General features: G+C 29.2%; 1 long non-coding RNA gene across 1 annotated transcript; it reads left to right on the forward strand.

Annotated features, from left to right (window-relative positions):
* Positions 1-768: 768 nt before the first annotated feature.
* On the forward strand, positions 769-1,430 carry LOC114389210. Its single transcript, XR_003661722.1, has 2 exons — positions 769-993; positions 1,136-1,430. It is a non-coding gene; the product is annotated as an uncharacterized LOC114389210 (long non-coding RNA).
* Positions 1,431-11,823: the final 10,393 nt, after the last annotated feature.

Genomic DNA, 11,823 nt, shown 5'->3' on the forward strand with positions numbered 1-11,823 from the left:
TTATTTCTAAGCTAAGAAATCACAAAAAATTTTAAAAATTCACACATTTATATTTTTTATTATAACTTAATTATTATTCAAATAAAATAATTAATTCATTTTTCAAATTTTTATGTATACAAATAATAAATATAAATAATTGAAAAAAATATTAAATATAAATTAAAAAATAATAAAAATTACATAACATTCAAAGGAAATACATAACAATAAAAATAATTTTTATATAATAATAAATAATTGGTGTGTTGTTGTTTTGTGATTAGTGTTATTTACTGTTTTTGAGCTTTTGTTTACTCGTGTTTCTTGATACCATTTTTTCTCTCGGATTGGTATAGTGCTTGATAATGTAGAATGTAAATAATATTTTTTTTATTGTTAAGATACTATTTCTTATATGAGAAACAGTTCGTGTGACGAAGGAATGAGGTGTATTCTCTCTCCAATGGTAAATTCCTTCAACAATTCATTTCTTCTCTTACGTAATCAGAATAAGAGATCTCATTGGAGATGGCCTAACCACCAATTGGCCAAAAATCCATACAAAAGATATATATTCCTTCCACTCATTCTAATTACCGTGTAAAATAGTTGTTAGATTAAAATATATTTTTGATTCTTATAAATATATTAAAGTTGATTTTCTTTGTAAGAATTTTTGTCTGTTATTTATTCTTATAAAACTATAATGTACTATTTTTTAGTTGAAGTTGGATTTAAATTTACTCATTAGCCAACTAGATTTTGACAAATTGTTAAAACCCTACCCTATTTCTTCCATCCATTAACTTTCTGTTCTTCCTCTCAAAGAACCCGTACACCCTTCCCCTGAACCACCACACCCCACCACGCCCTCTCCAGCTACCGCTGCCTGAGGCGGTGCTGGACTTGGGTTTTCGTCACCTTCCTTTTGGAGCCACAGTTTTGATTTTTCATAGGTGTCATACCAGATTCACACCCTTTTCTTCAAATTCAGCCACTTTTTCGAAAAAGGTATTCCCATCTCGTGTTTTCTGTCTGCTTATTGCTTTCTAATATTCCTATTATTTTCTATATATTCATTTATAAAAAAAAGAGCTTCTGCTCCTTCAATTCAAGAGGCTGCTGCTTATTGCTTGAAGTGCATTGCTTGCAGGGGTGATGGTGAGTTGGCAGTTGAAATTGGTGGAGATGGTGCCACTCATTCTTTGATGAGGTTGTTGCCTCACTCTGATGGAAGGATGCAGAAGGTAATTATAAAATGTTTTCTGGTTATTGATAGTTTTTTTGCAATGCAAGTAGGACAGTTGTTGCCACCAATGGTGGGGTGGAAATCATCGTTGGTTTGTTGAGTTCTTGCACCGATGATACTAGGCGGTATTTGTTGTATATTGTTGACAGTGATTGTTAACTTTATTTGGTTGAGTGGATTTTTAATTCTGATTCTTGTATTTTTTTAATTTTTCTTGTAATAATCTTGTATTTTCTATCATAATTTATGACAATTTTTAATCTCCATAATCGTATTTAAATTTTAAAATAAAAAGAAACATTAAGTAGATTTGGATATAACTTAACTTAATTTTAAGTCAAAAAATTACACATTATAATTTTGGAAGACCTTTTTAATAAAGTTTGGATTTTAATGAATTTAAGGAATTTGAAAGAATTATGTAAATTTTTAAAAATACATTCAAAATTATAAGGGTCAGTGAAAAAATAATAAGAAATGATGAGATTTGATTAGAAAAAATAAAATTAAATAATTTTTTTAATATTTTAATAATTATATTGATTCTAAATTTATGTTCTCTTATACTGACTTTTCTTGCAATAATATCCTCTCATTCTCATTTTTGAATTTGAATAATAAATTTAAAATTATATGATGATTTTTTTAATTATTATAATTATTTCATGATAAATCTAATGACGTGTTAAATCGGATTCTATAATAAGCATACACTAAAAGAGAATAGTGAGAGTAAAAAATTAATAGAAAAGTTACTGAGTTATGTGAATGACGAAATTAAGGATGACATTCACTAAAATATTGCACCGACCAAGTGATAAACATAATCAATATAAGGAAACATGATAAGTTTTAGCACAAAAGACAAACATTGTTTAATTTGAAAAACAAAAGGAAAAAGTGCAAAGGAAAGAAATATATTTGATATTTTTTATTCCAAAAGAATAGGAGAAATATATATGACACTTGCATCTTAAAGAATATCAAATAAAGAAGATATGTGTGATAAGGGGAAAAATCTCATAATCAATAGAAAAAGAAAGAAAAAAGTCTAACAAAATCTCAAAGATTTTGATGAGATTGTTTGATAAATATTGTATACTAAATAATTTGATGAAATCTATCAAAATCCTTCTTAAAAAACAATCCATCAAAATTTATATATTTTTTAATATTAGGAAACTTTATATAAGTTATAAAAATTTTAATTAAATACCAATAGATTTTATTGTCTTCATTAAAAAATCTTAATTAAATATCAATTATAATTAAATACCACATGACATTGTTTAAAATTTTTTAAAAAATCATTTAAAATCTTAATTTAATATACCTCCTCGACGACTACTATTTTGGAACCAAGGGAGAAGCCCATGTAACCTAACATGAATGTTTGGGTACATATACACAATTTGTCAACGCTTAATAATTTGAATTGTTAGACTATTTTATTTAAGACAATGATATAAACAATTTATATATTTCTTCAACAAAATAAGCACAAATATAAAATTAGAAGTGTTAATAATATATTTCCTAACATAATCATTTTAATTTTTAACACAATTTTTGGTATTAATTAAAATTATAAAATTACAAAATCATAAAAAAGACTTATTGATAAGAAATGAAACTTATAGAATTTATAAATTTTAATCAATGATAAAATTATATTCAGAAGAATATTAAAATATGTATCATTAACATTCTTCAATTATGATATTAAAATTCACTTTCTTTAAAGTTTGTGTAATATATAGAATAAATGAAAAATAAGAGAATAAAAAAAAGTTAAAAATTAAAAAATTAAAAGAAAGAAAACTAGAATTTTTATTTTTAAAAAATAACTTTTTTTCTCTTTTTTCTTTCGACTTTCTTCTCTTTTGACTTTCCCACTATTCAAGAGTAAGTTTGCCTGCATTAGCAAATTTCATTTAGAAAAAAGGGGAAAACACGCACGGTAAGTAAAGTAGAGAGCAATAACCAAATGAGGGAAAAGAATCGAACCAGTTGCTGCCTTCTGAGTCTCGCATTCTCTTCTTCCAAGTGCTTAATTTTTTGCTTCAACTCAAACAAGTAAGCCTACACGAAAAAAAGAAGAAGCAAAATAAGGAAATAAAATTAAAAAAACAGACAAAGAATACTTTTAAGCAAAGAAAGCAAAAACCGAAACTATCAATATTTGTCACACTCCAAAAAAGGTATTGAAAGCGATATATATAGTTTAAATAGAAATGAAAAATTTATTAAAGAAGCAATATTTTCCTGCTTTCTGGCTCTTGATCGTACAGCAGATTCACGATTCTTAATGAGTCTTGCTTTTCTCATGTCCCCAGATGGGAGAATCCTAATATTCCCAAAAGGGTTGCCAAAAGGTTCAACCTTTGAGCCATTTTTGTGGTGGGGTTGCCCTAATTGCAAATCCTTGTGCGTGGCAGAGTCAAAGTGGAACTCAGAACGCGTGCTCAAGGTACGAGCAGTCACAGGAGGAGAAGGGTCTGAGGCTATGGTACTGAAGTTGGTGAAGGGGCTAGACAGAAAATCTTGAAAATTTGCACCTTTGGAGGTGTTGGTGTTGGTGTTGTGGTCACTCAATGAAGTGAGGTTTATGCCTTCCCAAACATCTTCCATGTCTTTGTTGTTGGTGCTGATGTGGCTGCTTCTTGGGGTTAGGTGTGAAAAGTGTGAGGGTTTTGTTGTTGAGGGAGAGAGAGCTTTGTGGTTCAGGTTGTTTCTGCTGTGGCAGCTGGTGGTGGTTGATGTTGATGACAGCATTTGCTTGCTTGGGTGGGGGATGTTTGTTTGGAAGATGAAGTGAGGTTGGACTTTTTGGAGAGGGAGGGAACTTGTATACGTGACAAATTGGAACACTTGTGAATTGTGATCAGTGTCAAATTAAGCATCAACGGTCTTTAATTTGGGTTGATGTTTTTGCTTGCACTGTTTTGTACCTTGTCTGTGTGAACAGTCATGTCCCAACTGTCCGGGTTAGCAATTTCTGACATGGCCAGCAGGCAACTGCTTAATACTTACTTTTATTACTTCAAAGTTTAGAATTAATTGATGTTACAAGATTAATTCTAAGATATTATTAGGCTCAATGTATTCCTGATTGAATCATGGATTAACAGTACCAACTAAGTGCATGTAAATAGCTTAGTGGTAAAACGTGTCTGAGTTGGGTCTAAAGATAAGGATTTGATCATGTTGAACATGATTCTTGTATTTTTTGTACGTTCAAACAAAGCACAACCTTGTGGACAGAAACAATTCACGTAGCATGAACTAGCTAACTTCAGCGCTTTGGGCAACATGAACCAACCAAATTGAACGTCTTGCGCCACACCACATGGTTTCAATTTATTTTTATTTTTTTAAAAAAAGTATGAACTGGTTCGGGTCACACACACATGTCGGTTCACTGGTTGAACCTGAAACCCGGTCCGGTCGCATGGGTCAATGACTTCCCTGATTTGATAGTCGGCTGGGACCTGTTAAGCCATCAGTTTTTTATTGAATCAGCCAATCTGAGCCAATTTTTAAAATTATGGTTTAATTGTATTTTTTCTTCAAAATTTGACTTTCATGCAAATTTATCTCTAATTATTATTATTATTATTATTATTACTTGTATATTTTGCCTCCAAAATTTTGAAAAATGATAAATATTAAGCAATTCATACACATTTTACTTTGATAGTATAATTTTAAGTAACTCTTGAATAACTTTGATAAAGTATTTTTAGACATGCATTTATGCATTTAAGAATTTTGAACCTAATTGACAAATTTTTGTGCTTAATTTTGACTTGTCGGCTGAATTGTGGATAGTGAGCCTAATTTGCCTTAAATGTTAATTCTGGTTAATTTTTGGATTTTTACTCACTTTGACATTGCTGTCTTGAGAGGGGCATAACTTTTGCTACAAAACTTGGATTTGAAGGATCCATGACTTGTTGGAAAGCGAAGACAGAGATCGTCAATTTTGTCTGTCACAAGCTTAGGCCAATTATGAAGTTTTAGGGGTCAAAGTCGCGTCTCTAGTTGCTACATCTGTGCTTCATTTTTTTAGAGAGCATTTAGCATTTTCGGCTTAGCTCTTTCATTAGGGGTCCGATTATGACATTTATAGCTTCATAGGCAAATAAATAAGTGGAATTTAATTAGCGTGTTTAGGAGTGCCCCACGAAATTAGTAGAGCCCTTTGTAATAAAAACATATTTGAGAGCTTGTAAACACACTTTTTAATTTTTAGATTCATTCTCTTCCTCTCCCCCCTTCTCTTTCTTGAATGTTCTTGCTTAGTTCTTCATTGGAAATTTCTATGTAGGGCAAAACTCTTGATCAATTCAAGGATCCTATAGCTTGTGGTTAGAATTTGAGGTCCCTATTTTAATTGTGAATCCGTTTCCTTCTTTCTCTTTCCACTTTCTGAAATTGAACTCATGCTGATGATTAGGTTTTGCGAATTGAATTAGGATTATGATTGATTAATCTAATTGTGAAATTAAGTAATTAATTGATTGCCTAAGTCAATGCCTAACTGTGTTTGAATTTGTGTTAATTGGAAAATGTGATTATGTTTTCAATTTTACTGAATGCATGTTATTGCCTCTATTCCTATATATAAGAAACAAATATTCAATCATCAAGATCAATAAAAATAATTAATTTGGTTAACTTTAATTAATAATATCATAAAATTAAATTTTATTAAAAAAATACCCATTGAATCAAATGATTTAAGTGGTAGTTACATTTAATCATATTACTCATTTTTTAAGAAATAACTTTTTTCATCGATGAGTATCATTTATCTCATTAGAAGTCTTTATAACAAATAAAGATATAGAAGAAAATTAACATTTAATGTATTTAAAGATGATCATATGTTTCTTATATTTAGGAAAAAAAATGTTTCCATTTATTTTTTATATATAAGAATAGAAATAGTATTAGAGACTATCTAATGGAATTTGTGATGGCATGTGAGTTCATGGATTCAAAATTCTTGAAATGTGATAATTTTTTTGCAAGAATTTAATCTTTGGATTGATGATTTTCTGAATTGGATTATGTTTTTTGTTTACTCTTGGTTTTTTTAAATTCTGCAATTTCAAAACAATATTATGTTAAGATTAGAAACAATGGAATTGTGTCCTCGAGAAGAATGATCTAGGTTGGCTCTATGCTACAAAATTAAGGAAAACCCGGTGCTTTTGGTAGTAATCTGACAATTGCTATAAAAATTGGCGTGTTGCCAAGGATACTAGTCCTTGTGTCATGACCTTATTCGTGTACATAACCTGATTGTGAATATGTGAATTTTTGACCCAATAATACAAATAAAATATAAATTTATTCAAATGATACAAATAAACAATTACTTATATCACTACTAGAAAAATAAATTTTTGGGACTAAAATATAAAATATTACCCAAAAATTGTTTTGTGTCATGTCCTTGGACTGCTATATACAAATTATGTCTTAAGAATTATTGGGACTTTTATTTGTTTAAGGTTGAGTTTGGTTTTTATTTATTTATGTATTGGGGATAAAAAAAAGGAATATTTTATGGTCACCCATAGTCACATTCATTTTAACACAAGGGAGAAAAGACAGCTGGAACCCTTGTAGAAAAAAAGTTGAATTGTGAAGCAGTGAGTATGTTTTGACTTCTGCAGGAGAACTAATAATTTACATCATCCATATTATCAAATTAATTATCCATATTTTCTGGAAAACTTTTTTTATATTATTTTACCCCTATCTAAGGTACTTGCAAGCTTAACACTTGTGCTCAGCTTTAATATGTATTTCATTAGTGGGCGCTTGTTGATGGCACCATATCTTGAATACTGTTCTGTGATACTGTTAAAATTAATCATCTTCAAGTTTTCAAATAATGTAGGTTGGAAGCCAATTTAACTGGCGTGTTGCATTCTGGGTTGAGGAAATTTTGATGCTTCCTTTTCCCATTTTGGGTTTTGTAATAAAGCCTTTGCAATTGAAAAGTGACCATTTTCTTCTATTCGATGTGTTTCAGAATAGCTTTAATTTTTTTAATCCCTGTCATAGTAATGCACTATTTGACTTTTCATGTAGGTTTTGCACCCTCAAAATCCAAACAAACACTAACATATATTGAAACAAATGTTTCAGAAACTGGAGGTATTTCTGAATCTTTTGTTTATTACTTTGGTAATAAATTATATATTTTCTTATGATATTTTTGCAATTTATTGGGAAAAATATTGTCTTTCATTATTTTCGTAATATCACCTAGCTTGGGAGAAGATTCAAAGACTGGACAAATTTCTTAAAGAGAAAGAAAATTTGAAAGACAACAACAATGCTAATGAATAGAAGAGACTAGGATAGTAGAATATATGTGTTTTCTTCATATAAAAGTAAATAAGCATCTTATATATCTTTTGAATTACTTGTTAACTTTATCCATTTTTTTAATGCTATTTGTCATTTTCAAGGAAGAGGCTATGTGTGTTATGCTGTCATCCATAGTAGGATAATTGTATGTCGATGTTTTTAGTATTTAGAACTTTTTCTTATTTCCCACTTCCCATTATAGCTTTGTTTGCCATAGCCCATATGTATAGAATGATTGCATTTTTTGTGTAGTACTAAATAATTTCTATGCTCAAAGTTAGAGGTTTCCCTTATAGATGATGACACGCTTGCTTGAAGATCAAGCCTTGCTCAAAGGATCCAAGTGAGTGTCACTATTGTCTTTGATTTTCTGGATTTTGAAGTACTTCTGGTCAGAAATTTAGAATACTAATTTAGTTTTTTTATTCAATCTTTTAAATAACAATTTTAAATTATATATCATTCTTAAAAATAAGACAATTCTTTAATGTATTATTCTTTTAACTTGTTACATTAAATCAAATTAATATTTTTCTATTAATTAAATATTCAATCAAATCATATATTTACTTATTTTTTTAATTAAATTAAACTGAACCAGAAATTTGCAATTGTTGTTTAAACAATTACACTAATTATGATAATATTAAAGTTTTATTTACAAAAAAAATTATTTAATTGTTTATATTTAAAATTATATTTTTGTTATACTTAAAATTAATAAATATATATCACTTAAATTTATTTTAAATATTTAACTTTTATACTATACATGTATTTATTAGTAATTGGAAAATACACAAGATACTTTCTAGTAATTAAAATAAATGTTATAATTTTCCTCCTCAATATGTTTTATATGTCAATATAATTCCTAAGTTGAATTATTCCTGATAAATACATGATAAATTAATGTCTTTTGTCTTATAACCAAATTATAAAAAAAAAATTCGGAGCCTATCGCGCTTCGCATAAGCACAAGAAGAATTCCTAATTAAATCCCTTACTCTTGGCATCGTATTATTTTTCCCATATCATCCATAGAAGCCATGGAAGCCTATGTGTTTATTCCTGCATCACATATGTATTTTGTTTTTATTTTTCCCATACACATAATGGCATACTGGAAAGGGGATTCCTGTACTTGGTGTCATGTTTCCTTTTCTAAATCCCAATGCTTTGTTCATAATATAACTGAAAAAGAGAGAAGAAAATTATCGTCTCATATTTATTACATCGACTCTTACTTTTAAGGAATTTTTATTTTGAACTTATATATATATATATATATATATATATATATATATATTATGGGTATTATGGTTAGAAGACAGTTTTACGTTCACATAATGGATAGTACCCCTTCTAAAGTTCTTGTACATTTGAGATTCCCTTGATGATTACAGTCAAAAGAGATCGCTAAAGTTGTTTGATTCTCCTGATCTCTGACATGAGTAGAGGATTACTTTTCTCCTTTATGATTGTCAGGTCAACATCCAAATTGTGGAATCAGTTCACCAGCTTCTCCAAAGATATGTAGGAGCTCTTGCATGACCAAGTGTATGCTATAAATGTTGTAGGTACTTCTTTTCCCTACCTGCAGATAAATACTATTCTTTCATTTGTTTCCTGAACATTGGAATGCCCAATAAATTGAATGAATTTCAGTTTTCAGAATTTGATATTTCATATTTGTATTTTCAATTCCGAACTATGGTATTTGTACCTTTACATAAGAATTTAAACATTGCCAGGGTACATAGCATACAATTTTGTCATTGGAGCTTACTCATTCTGGGGCCTAAAGGCAGGATACAACATTTACCATATGGTATTCTCATATACTACCTAATAATTTTATGACTTCTGCCTCATATTAAATGTTGGAAAAATATTTCAAAAGGCCTTACTTTAAATGAATTTATTGAAGATTTGGTTTTTGAAAGACCTCTTTGGAGTTGATTGATCAACCTCACCTATTGGGACAAGACTTGGTTGTTGTTGTTTATTCACATTATTTGTGTTACATTCACTTTAGTACAAGTCTGGTATTGACCTTCAGCCTAGTCCTTCGAGGAAATGTGCTTCTTTGACAACATTTTTTTGACAGAATAATGTTGACTTGTTATTTGGAGGCATTACAATTGTTTGTGGTATTGTTGGGACATTAGCTGGAGGCTTGTTTCTTGACAGGATATCTTCAACCGTGTCTAATGCTTTCAAGGTAAACTTAGTTGATTTCCATTTACATACAGTGTGAAATGAGTCAAATGACGCATTGGTAGTTATATGCTTTTGACTGGAAAACCTATACTTGCAAAGGTATTGGATTCCTTGGATTTGAAAGAAACCTTGACCTAGGTGCTAGAGATTCAATTTCATTAGTAATATAAATAGTCTAGAATGTTGATGGTTATTAGTTACACAGACACTGACTAAATGTCTAAATATATGCAGAGAATATATAATACATGATTGCCCAAATTTCATGCAACAGTTTCAGTATTTACTTTTACCATGTACATGAGTCTTTTGGCAGTTGGCACCCTCTTTGCATAGACATAAATATTAAAATAGGAGCAAAGATCTGTTTTCAGTATAGACAAGTTCCAAGTTTCTGTAACTGTCATGAGAACTTTTATATTCTTGATCAATGTTGTAATTCTATAGAAGCGGTTAACAGTTTTGTAGTTCTGCGTGTCCCAGTCTTCTTTTCCATTGTCTTGAACTTTACTCTTTTCTGCCTTTGTTGGGGTCACTCTACTCTTCATGATATTTTTATGACATGTTATTTCACTTCTTTGGGTTCCCTTGTTGCCACTGCAGCTTCTTTCTGGAGCAACATTTCTAGGTGCAATCTTTTGCTTCATCTCTTTCCTTTTCAAGAGCTTGTCTGGTTTCATTGTCTTCTCTATGGGTGAACTACTGATTTTTGTCACTCAAGTAATTTTATGAATCACTCGAAAGATTAAATTTTCAAGTATTGATAGTTGTTAATTGTAATCCGAAGTTCAACACTGTCTTGAGCAAATGAACATTTGTGTTCATTTTTTTGTTTTCATTTCTTTCCCTGCTGAAATCATCAATGTCTTTCAAATTATGTTTTTGGGGTAATTTTTGTTGCTGAGAAAGGGAGTTGGTTCTACATCAGAGAAACCACTTGATGCAAAGGTTATTCAATAATTTTCCAAACTCTTTTTATTAAATAATTTTCCAAAAATTTGTGGCTAAATAATTCGTGTTTGAATAATAAAAACAATAGGCCAATGCCATAATTAGATAACGCTAACATATTTAATTCAACGAAGCTTTATAGTTTATGGTTCTGAAATCTCTAAATTATTATTTCATATTGTTGGTCTAATTGGTAGTCATTTATGCATATGGAGGCAAAATGGGAAAAGAAGCATATTTCCTTCATAGGAAGCCAAATTTGAAAAACGAATTGATTAGAACTTTTTCATTAAAATAATTCTTTTTTTTTATTTTTTTAAATACAAGACGGTTCTTAGAAAAACCATTTTTGAATCCTAAAATTTTTTGACTTTTTTTTGTTTTAAAAAAAGATATTCTAAGATGATTTTGAAAAAATCATCTTACAATTTTCATTAATTTTTAAACTTTTTTTTAATAAAATAATTATAAGACAATTTTTCAAAGAATCGTCTTAGAATTCTTTTTTTTTTAATTCATTATAGGATGATTTTTAGCTTAAAAAGATACCTTTCTAAAATGGTTTTTAGTTAAAAATGATTTTTAGTTAAAAACTATCTTAAAAGATGCATTTTTCTTAAACTTTTTTTTTACCATCATGGAAAGTCTTGACTTTCCAGGACATTAGATTTAAAGACGATTTAAAACTATCGTAGAAATCTTATTTCAACTGTCGTAGAATGCTCTTTCTGCACTAGTGTATGCATGATACAATTTATTGTTCATAGATAAGAAGTCGATTCTTCCCTAATCCATTTCTCATTTTGACATTAAGAAATCGATTTTTGGGAGATCAATTTCTTAATGTGTTGTTTTTTTTTTTCGAATCCACCTTACTACATCGATTCTTGGAGAACCAATGTCATAAGACACTTTTTTTACAACACAGTTGAGATTTTTTTTTCATTTTTATTTTTTTTACTTATTTCAGCTTTGTTTTTTTTAGTTTTTCAAAAATAGTTTTTATAATTTTTTGTTACCCTTTGTTT

This window comes from Glycine soja, chromosome 16 (assembly GCF_004193775.1).
Source record: "Glycine soja cultivar W05 chromosome 16, ASM419377v2, whole genome shotgun sequence".
In the NCBI taxonomy this organism is placed as follows: domain Eukaryota; kingdom Viridiplantae; phylum Streptophyta; class Magnoliopsida; order Fabales; family Fabaceae; genus Glycine; species Glycine soja.